This window comes from Mus caroli, unplaced genomic scaffold (genome assembly GCF_978045245.1).
Source record: "Mus caroli unplaced genomic scaffold, Mus_caroli_1 scaffold_19, whole genome shotgun sequence".
NCBI lineage: Eukaryota > Metazoa > Chordata > Mammalia > Rodentia > Muridae > Mus > Mus caroli.
The window spans coordinates 60172823-60182473 of NW_028227274.1; the positions used below are offsets into that span (position 1 = coordinate 60172823).

The following is a 9651-nucleotide window of genomic DNA, read 5'->3' on the forward strand; positions in this document are numbered from 1 at the left end:
TTATTAAGCATTTTGTGTTTCCTATACCATACTTTCCATTCTTACAGTTCCTTAAACCTCGGATCAAAGCCTCATATGGGGTCCTGTGACTGAGTTGGGGAGGGTTGCAAAACAAAATCTGGCAACAGACAGAGATTTCTGAACATGCAGCATAATAATAATAATAATAATAATAATAATAAATCAAATCTGTTATGAATCTAGGTGTTCCTGGCAGTGCTCAGCTGTGCTGCACTGTGAGACTTTACCTCAGCCTTGTCTATGGACCCTGGTCACTTCTCATGCCATCATACTATGCAGTGCTAAAAGATGGTTGGCTTATATCTGAGACCATGGTATGTTCTAAACTACAGTGGTTTTACTGATATACAAGGTTTTCTCCTCTCACAGAGACGTAATTGCTTAGTTAGGGAAGACAGCGACTTCTGCTACTTTCCGACTGTCAGGCTTCAGCCTGCAAGTCGCCAGTCAGTGCATCACTGGGTTGTATTGTGTTAAGGATGTCTGATTTTAAAAACTGCTGCTTGAGTTGTTGGCTTGAGTTCCACAAAGACGTTGTTCAATCAGTTTTGACTTTGGATGGAGGCAGACTTTCCAGTAATTTCTGAAATGACTGTAACAATACTTTAGGAGTTTTCTACAACGTATTTATGTAAAGTGCCGCTGTTAGCACTGGGCAAGCCTGCAGATACCTGTTCACTATGAATCACCCGTTTAGATCTGCTCATGGCTACTGTAGAGCTCCCCTTTCCCTGAGATGTCATCGGTGGCTTATGTAGAGATGTAGGGTGGTTTACCCATCCTAAAATTTGGTCACTTGGAATTAAATAATAGCTACCTGCCTAGACCACAGGACCTCAGGGTTGAAATGATGTTAAGAGTCTGATTAATGACCCCATATAAGTAACTTTGGCTTTGAGGAATCCAATCTCCCTTGGAGGCAGCCTTAGTTGTTTTTGATGAGACATTATTCGGTTTCTTTATTTCCATTCAGAGTTGGAGACACAGTGAAACACCATCCGCTCATGCTGTTAGAAGGACCACTCTTGTCCTGGAAATACCACTTGAACATGCAGTCTCCATGGATTAGTGGATTATAAATTCTCTTGACCTCTCAGCAGCCTTGAACTACAGAGGGATCCAGAGGTCACATCCTTTAGAGGTTCTTAACCTAGTTGTAGCTGAAATCTGTTCACTGGCATTTGAATGGTGACTTGTTTGCCAATGGGGTGTGAATGGAAATTGTGTGTGCCTTCCCTCAAGGAGACAGTATTCTATCTGTACATTTTCTTTCTCTTCACCTAGCTATGAGTGAAGGATGTCCTGATAGTGTCAGGATGCTGGAGTCTGGATCCATGCAAAAGCATCCAACTTGAGCAAGGACCCATCTTTGTTGTCATGGCACCCTAGACCTTTAGTTAGTGCAGCACAACCAAGACTGTCCTACTGGACCCATCTGGAACCCGGTGTTTTCCCCCAGCTAAATCTGGCGTTACCCACGTCCTTCTCAAGGCAGCTTCATGGTCAGGGTTATGGTTTCTACAGCTCACCTCATCACTCTTCTCTGTCTACAGACAAAAGAATAGGGCTTCTGATTGTTTCTTCCTTACAAGGGTCCCAGATCACAAGCGTGCTGGAGAGCAATGACCCAGCTGCTTAGCCCTGAAACTGAACTCTGAGAACTTTGGTAGCGAGGGTTGGAGAAGAGAAGATCATGAGAGAGAGAGAAAGAGAGAGAAAGAGAGAGAGAGAGAGAGAGAGAGAGAGAGAGAGAGAGAGAGAGAGAGAGAGAGAGAGTGAGTGAGTTACAGTGGCCTTGAACTCATACTTTTGATTCTCAGCTACTAAGATTATTGGGCATCACTAAGATGCTTGTCTCAATTTCATAATCTCTCTCTCCGTTACTCATCCTTTTCTTTTCTAACTTAAGTTAAAGACAGAAAAGGTAAATCAAAGAAATGCATTGATTAGCCAGGTAAAGGAACCATGAACTCACTTGGATGAGTTAACATGGAAAAGTCTATTAACTGCCCTGCAAGAGGCTGAGCAATGACTCAGCGGTTAGGAGCTCTTGCTTCACCTGGGTCAGGCAGGTCACATCCTCCTGTAACGCCAGCAGCATGGGCTCTGGTATCTTCTTCTGGCCTCTGTGTGCACCCATGCATGCACCCAGGGGTGTGTGTGTGTGTGTGTGTGTGTGTCCTCCTGTAACTCCAGCAGCATAGGATCTGATATCTTCTTCTGGCCTCTGTTTGCACCCACACACGTATCCAGGGGTATGTGTCTGTGTGTGTGTGTGTGTCTGTATAGGTGTAGGTGTGTGTACATGCATTCATGTGCATGTGTTTGTGTGTGTTCTCCTGTAACTCCAGCTGCAGAGGATTTGATATCCTCTCGGGCTTCTGTGTGCACCCATGCATGCACCCAGGTGTGTGTTTGTGCGAGTGCACATGTGTGCGTGTGTGTGTGTGTGTGTGTGTGTGCCTGTGTCCTGGAAATGTTGCCTGGAATCATGACTACCATGCCTCCATAGCTCAAAACAATTCTCTTCACCTAGAATGTTTAATCCATTTTTCTTCTCTTTCGAGTTTCTGCTCCGGGTCCCCTGGAAAATATCACACTCCCTTCTCTTCTCTGGCTTGTGAGAAAATATAAATCCCACTCATATGAGCAGCATGGTGATATACCACTGCCAAGGGAAGCAAAGCTGTGGGCCTGGAAAGGAAATCAGAACAAACAGTACCGCCGTCCCCATCAGTGAGGTGAGCCTGGAAGGCTCTTACATTCCCACCAGAACCAAAGCACACGTGCTCACCTACGGCTTTGATTCAATCTGCCCTGCAGTTCAAGAAGCACCATTCAAGGTCAACTTAATTTTTTTTTTCTAATTTAGGGAAGTGGAACTGTGGGCATAAATCCTCCATCAGAATTCAGTCTTTGAGTCTGATAGAGATAAAGTTAGAGGGGAAGATGAGGAAAATGGACCATTGTGGACTGAAACATTAACTCTGTCCCTCTGTCCCCCTAACGTCAGGATGCAGATGCTGCCGTGAGGATGCTGTGCATGGTCAGGGCTCCAGGAGTGTGAGATGCTCAGAAGTAGATCATTAGCAGAAACTCATGCACCCCTGCAAGAGTTCTTTTGGGCTTCTGGTGGAGGCTGAGTATAAAAGGGGTGGATTTTTTGTTTGGTTGGTTTTGTTGCTTTTAATTTGGTTTCTCCAGACAGGGTTTCTCTGTGTTAACAGCCCTGGCTGTCCTGGAACTTGCTTTGCAGATCAGGCTGGCCTGAAACTTTCAGAGATCCATCTGTCCCCACCTCCCAAGAGCTGGGCTTAAAGGCATATGCCACCATACCCAGCTCCAAGACCTTTTGGTAACCAGACAGTATCAACAAGACCTCTTGGGTCAGGAGGTTGGGCTGAGATAGGCCACATGTGCCCTTGCCCTGGCAGCTATCTTGTTTCCAGTGAGATTTTGTATTTGGGGCTAATTAGATTAAGAAATTATCCTAACTTTATTTTTGTGTGTGGAGGCGTGTATGGGGGATGAGTAGAGAGCATGTGTCCCCTCTCCACCAATCTGTAGCTCCTGCGAAATGTTGACTTATTTGGATTTTGATTTTAGTTGTGATTCCAGCAGACAGAACTTGGGGCTTTACACATGGCCAGCAAGCTCTGTCACTGAACTACCCCATGTCAAAAATGTTGAGACTGACAGTTGGCTTTCTCCTGGCTACTCTTCCCATCCCCCAAACACACACTCTTTTTAAACCTATCAAGTAGTGAGGTTTAGCCTTGTGGTTTATCACATTTATCTTATGAGTAAAGGTCTTTTACATTCCAAGTTGACCGACATACAGATTTCCAAACTATCTCACATGTAAGGACCCTGTCCTTGATAGCATCAATTAAGACCAGTGACAAGCCTTATGGGATAGTAGCTCTGTTTGTGATGTAACTGGGCATTGCCAAGTTTAAGAATATAGATTGTGCCATATATTCTCAATATGCTTTCAGGGAACCTCTAGTTCCTTTAGAATTATTTGGGTGAGAGTCATGACTGGTATCAGCCCTTAGAAAGTGCTATCTAGCGGTGCATGCCAGGATGAGAGAAAGAACAGGTATCTACAGTGTTCAATTTACTAACCATCAGCGGTAGGTAGCTGCTGGACATTTTAAATGTGGCTTGAATAACTGAGAAACTGAATTTTGAGTTAGTTTTGACTATTATAAGCTTACATAGAAGTAGCCATACATGGCTAGTGGCTGCCATAATTGGACAATGCAAGTAATCGTAACAGTTTCAAAAAGACAACATCAGGCAGAGTTAAAGGGATTAAACCTGGCTGAGTTCTGTTAATATGAAAACAGCATGTATAAATGATCTCAGATACCACCATTGACACAAATTATCATCTTTATTTTTTGAGATAGGGTGTCTCTAATGTAATCCTGAGGTTAGCTTAGAACTCAGAGATCCTCTTGCTTCTATCTCCTGAATGCTGGGATGAGAGATGTATACTACCACTTCCTGGCTCAAACATTTTTAAATCCCCCACAAAGTTTGAAAATTATATGAAAAATCCAATCTGTAATTAGTACCAATTTTACACACACTTACATGTCCTGAATTCGACCTCAAAACAACAGCTTCTAAGCTTTGTAGAAAACACTGATTTTCTTGGGCTGGAGAGATGGCTCAGTGGTTAACACTGGCTGCTCTTCCAGAGGGCCAGGGTTCCATTTCTACCAACTACAGGTGGCTCATGATTATTGCTAACTCCAAGTCCACTGGATCTAAAACCCTCTTCTGGCCTCTGTGGGCACTCCATACTCTGTGGGCACGTGGTTCATATACATGTACTGAGGGCCACACATACACACTTAAAAATCATATACATACATGTACATATGTGCAAATAACATATGCATGAAACAATGTTTTATGGCTAAAACATATATTTGTAAAGTATATTCATGTATATGTACATATATGTGTATATATATATGTACACACACGCACACACACATATATATATATATACACACACACATGCATAGATAGATAGATAGATAGATAGATAGATAGATAGATAGATAACATCCTCCTTATCCATTAGTCTGTTGATGGGCACCTGAGCTGATTCTTTAGCTTGGCTCTAGTGGACAGTTATCTCCTGAACAATGGGGTGCACATATGTCTGCTGTATGCCTATGAAGATCCCTTCAAGTACATACTAATGAGAAGTATGGCTGGATCATATGACAGCTCTTTATTTTAGCTCTTGAGGAACCTGCATGCTGATTTGTTCAGTGGCTGCACTCATTTCTATCCCTGCCACCTGTGTGTGAGGGTCCCCACTACAACCTCACCAACATTTGTTTGCTTTCAATAAGCCCGATTCAGCGCCCGAATGGGCACCCGTGCTCCCTCCCTGGCTATCTTTCTATGCTTCCATGCGCCTCTCTCTCAGATGGCTGGTGGCAATCTGGATTTTGTTTTCATCTCCGCCGGTGCCTAGTTTTCTGATGTTTGGATAAATCCTATGATTTCTTGAGCCTCAGCTCCGTTTTTGTCCACTGAGCATTATAGACAATATGATTTATAAGGCTCATTCTAATTTGCAAATGGTCTTGCCTTTGTGGTCTGCTTCTGGGTTTATCTTCTCCTATACTCTATCCTCTCTACTAAACGGTCCTACATTTAAACTAAACTGTTTTATGCTACCCGATTTATTAGTCTCTTTAAAAGCAGATAATGGCACAGTTTCCCCCTGTAAGCATTGCAACCGAGAAGTTATCTTCTTTTTACCCATGGGCCACCTGTGCAATCTTCTCTTTCTTCTCCCCAAGGGTCACTTGACCTTGGAGATAAAAATGTTCCCAAGTCTTAATAGAGTGTCTTTAGGATAGTCTTTAAAAAGTAGAGGCATCTATGCTATGCTGGAGTCTAATTAAGAGAGCAACAAAGCTAACTTGGAGACAGTCTAACAGCTTGAATAATTGGCTAGAAGTGTAATAAAAACAGCAGAGTTTCCTGTTGCAAGGTGAGACAGCAAGCAGAGAACCCACTGCTTCAGCAATGAGCTGCCAGTGCCCTGGGGCCCAGAGAAATGCACACCTAGGCGGGGTGCAGGGGGTAGCAGCTGCTGCTCTATAGCTCGCTGACTCTATTGGAACCCAAAGTACCCTGAGTGTGTACTCTAGGGTTAGCTAAGTACGGAAGAGACCCAAGTGTGGATCCCTGGCACTCTGTAGGTAATGAAGAGGCTGTGTGAAAGGTCCAGGGGTTTGCATAGGAATGGATCCACCAACTCACAATGGGATGCTGGGTTTGACTTCAGAGTTGAAACACTCCTGTTGGCATGATCTAGCTTCCTAAGGGGAGACCAGAGACGCCAGTCTCTGCACTGGAAGAAGAAATGCACATGGCACATCCGGCTGCTGGCACTGGGGGTGGGGTGGGCTTTGGATTATGGCCTTGTAACTTGATGGGAGTCTGACTGAGCAAGGTGCAAAGCTGAAAGCTCAATTTCCCTATCTTTAGACTGAGGGTACCTCGGCACAGTTTAAGTCATTTAAATTGTGCTCAGGTTACTCTAGGACAAAATAACTTGGGCTCAAAAAGCAATGACTAATTGTAAAGGCCTTCAGAAGTCCTGTATCTTTACCTTGAACCATTGTAAAAACTTTTCCAAAATTACCCCTACCAGCTAGCCACTGATCCTGGCTAGTTCTCATACCCACTGCTGGACAAATCCAGCAAGGATTTCTTTTTTTTTTTTTTTTCCTTCTTGGTGGCTACCAAAATAAAGTTGTTGGTTTCCAAACCATTTGTTGTCTTGAGCAAACTCTTCCTTCTCAGGACCTCTCTGTTTAAGGATTACTGTGGGCTGCAGAGGAATGTATGAATTGGGCCCTTCCTGTTCTGGGAACGAGACTAGATCTGTCTGCGATACATCCCTGTGTATTTGAGCACATCTGCCATTTCCAAGGTGGAGAGTTCGGGTGCTTATCTAGAATAAGTGGGTGATTGGCTACTCTTGGTTACCTGGGAGGGTCAAGTCTCTGCCATGACAATAATGTTCACTGAAGTAAGACCTTTGGAGCAGAAAGGGACTGGGAGGTCACTCATATGCGCTGGCCTGGGAGCCCCATTTGGGCAAGGACCACACCCTTGTCTAGCAGTTTGCTCTCAGCACCAAGCATGCAGTATGTGTTCATCTCACCATGCTGCCGTTTCCTTTGCAGAACTGAATCAGAAAATCACTGAACAAACGAATAAGCAAGGGCCTAGGGGAGAGGGGCTTGTCAAACTTGCACAAACCACAGAAACTTACCTCAGAGCACAAATGTATGCTATAGAACTGGACCAGAGTAAGCAAACCAGAGGTCAGCTGGGCTGACACAGAGCCCAGGTCATGGAAAAGTGGCGAGAGAGCTTACAAAGGTGAAGTTATTCTAAACCTAGTGGACATGTGAGCTCTTGTGCTGCATAGGTGGCCAGGGTTAGTTTACAAGATTTAAAAAGCCCCGGTGATGTAAGAGGAGTGAGCGCAGAGGTCAAGTTTGCAAGGGCAATAGGTAAAATCCACACTTGTCTGGAAGTGGGCTCAACAAGCTACGTGTCCCCCCTGCCACCAAAGAGTTTCCTTCACTCAAGGGAGAACACCTCTCTCCTCATTTATGGATGAGAAAACCGAAGCCCAGAGAACGGAGACTCCTTGTTCAAAGTCACAAAGTTAGTTAATAAGGCACAGAGTCAGAGCCTGAAGCCGGCCAGTCTGACTCAGTCTGACTCCGAGACCCTGACCAGAGGCATGGTCTGCTGCCAGATACTTTTCTAGAGGAGCGCTGATGGACAGCTAACGGAGCATCTACCTTCCTCTAACAGCGGCCATTTATGTTCCAAAAGGTCGTTTTGAAAAGATCCAGAAACAATGATGGGAGAATCCTGGGCTGCAGAGTAGGGCTTGTGTCATTTAGCACCCTTGAGGGAGGATGAAGAAACCATGATGGTTGTTCTCAGGCCAGGGCACTTCAGCCCTGAGCAGTTTCCCTGGCACAGGCAGACAGAGCTTGGCAGGTGTGCACACGGGTCCTCAAGAGAGGCCAACTCTGTAGGTGCTGGCAGCTGTAGCCGGGTGGGGCTCTGAGTCTCCTCAATTCCCCAGGCCTCTCCACAGAGGGGCCTGGCTTGCCCATGGTTTCCCATGTCAGCAGGTTGAGAGCACAGGCAGACGGACACACATGAGGCCACTTTAAAGGCAACAGAACATCCGCCGCAGCCCTGCCAGGCTCAGCAGCATGCTTCCCTGTCAAGGCTGTCTTCTTCCAGAGAACGTTGTCGGTACATATGTCAGAGCGGCAAGCTCTTGGCCAGACACACTGCCCCTGTCTGACAGCTACTATGGGAGGACATGGGTTTGACCTGAAATGGGCTTCATGGCCGTAAGCATCATGAATGAGGGGGGGGGGGCACAAGTGGCTCTACACACCCAGGGACATGCCAATTTCTAATAATTCCCCTTGGCTCTACTTGAATTAGGTTCTTATCTTTCTCTCTGTCGCTCTTCCTATATCTGTTTCTCTTTTGCGATAAGTGGAAACCCTGTTTGAGCCACTGCACCCCTTCCTGCCTCCCCTCCCACCCTGTCTGCTGCTGGCTATGCCTGTGTCCATGGGCTTTATCCAGACGTCTGGCGCTGGGCCTCTTCCTTAGGACTCAGTTTAAATGTGCCTTTTCCATTCTTGCCCAGAGAGCCTCCTCCCTGTCCCTAGGCAGAGGAATAGCCCTGTTAGCTGTGGGAGAGGAGCCCGTTCTGTTCTCCCTAATTCATGCTCTGTGCTGACAATCTGAATTTGCAGTAAGCGCCCCCTGTTCTTCTGAAGTCACAGGCCTTGGAAAGTCTGAAGTCAGGAAACTGCTCCCTGTCGTCCTGGCTCTTGGCCTTGCCCTTCCTGACCCGAGGCCTTGTTCGCTGAATGGAGGGAATTCACCCGAGTTGGGTGGTAAAGGAAAAGTCCCCTTGATGCTCCAAAAATATTGTTTGGCCATCTTGCTTATGGGATTCTACTAACTCGCTGCCCAAAGCTGTGTAAGAATAGCTGTGAACAGGCAACAGTGACAGACGGAGAAGGGAGACTCTACTGGGTCTCTACCAGTCTTGGGATTTTTTTTTTCCATTTTGGAGTGGGCTCCCATCAATTAGTACCAGTTCTGCTATCCCTCACCACCTTCAGACACCCAGTGAGTCACACGGAGAAGGCTGGAAAAGTGGATAAAGGTGTCTAACGTTAATTGTGCAATTACCATGTGCCAAACCTGCGCTAAGTGCTTCGTGGTCCTTATACCATTTAATTCTCCAAACAGTTCCAAGGCCCAGAGGGGATGATTGTTGTGACTGAAGTCACCATCCAGCTAAGGGCTGGAGCTGAGTGTGCCAGGCATCAGTCCATCCAGAAGAGGTCCATTCTTCTCTTCTATCCTCTCTCAGCAGTATCTTTTGTCCAGGGCATCCAGAAAAGAAAGACAACTGCTTTCCTCCCTGCTGAGTCTTCAGGACCGCGGTCCTGCCTGGGCATTGCCAATAGGAGAGCGTGGCGACCTCAGTCCAGCCTGGCAGCCCCTTTGCCACACAGCTTATCT

At 45.9% G+C, this 9651-nt stretch overlaps 1 protein-coding gene across 3 annotated transcripts in view; it reads right to left on the minus strand.

Moving 5' to 3' along the window:
* Nucleotides 1-9651, minus strand: part of Ablim3 (actin binding LIM protein family member 3) — a 122072-nt gene that overhangs the window by 75264 nt on the left and 37157 nt on the right. The gene's annotated exons all lie outside the window — the stretch shown is intronic.